The following is a 517-nucleotide window of genomic DNA, read 5'->3' as shown; positions in this document are numbered from 1 at the left end:
CTCAGGTAGGTTTTTATCCTCTCAGATAGTTTCCATATAGATCTTTGGCTTCAGTGTAACTCCCAGAGGTCTCATAGGAAAGATAGAGGTACACTCGGATGGTGAAGTACGTTCGTAAAATTTATTATAACGATATATAAAAAGAGGTACTCACAAACATACGATAAAATACAGCTTTAAAAACGAACGAGCATTCCGCTCGTGTATGCGAACGTCACTTCCGGTATCCTCGTTCCGTTAAGGAACGAGGATACCGGAAGTGACGTTCGCATACACGAGCGGATTGCTCGTCCGTTTTTAAAGCTGTATTTTATCGTATGTTTGTGAGTACCTCTTTTTATATATCGTTATAATAAATTTTACGAACGTACTTCACCATCCGAGTGTACCTCTATCTTTCCTATGAGACCTCTGGGAGTTACACTGAAGCCAAAGATCTATATGGAAACTATCTGAGAGGATAAAAACCTACCTGAGGGGGCCAATATCCACCTGCTAGGAATTGGGATAGAATCCC

This window comes from Lithobates pipiens, unplaced genomic scaffold (assembly GCF_037356315.1).
Source record: "Lithobates pipiens isolate NorthernLeopardFrog02 unplaced genomic scaffold, aLitPip1_a1.2 Scaffold_1, whole genome shotgun sequence".
NCBI classification, from domain to species: Eukaryota; Metazoa; Chordata; class Amphibia; order Anura; family Ranidae; genus Lithobates; species Lithobates pipiens.
Note: the sequence above shows the minus strand (reverse complement) of the source record.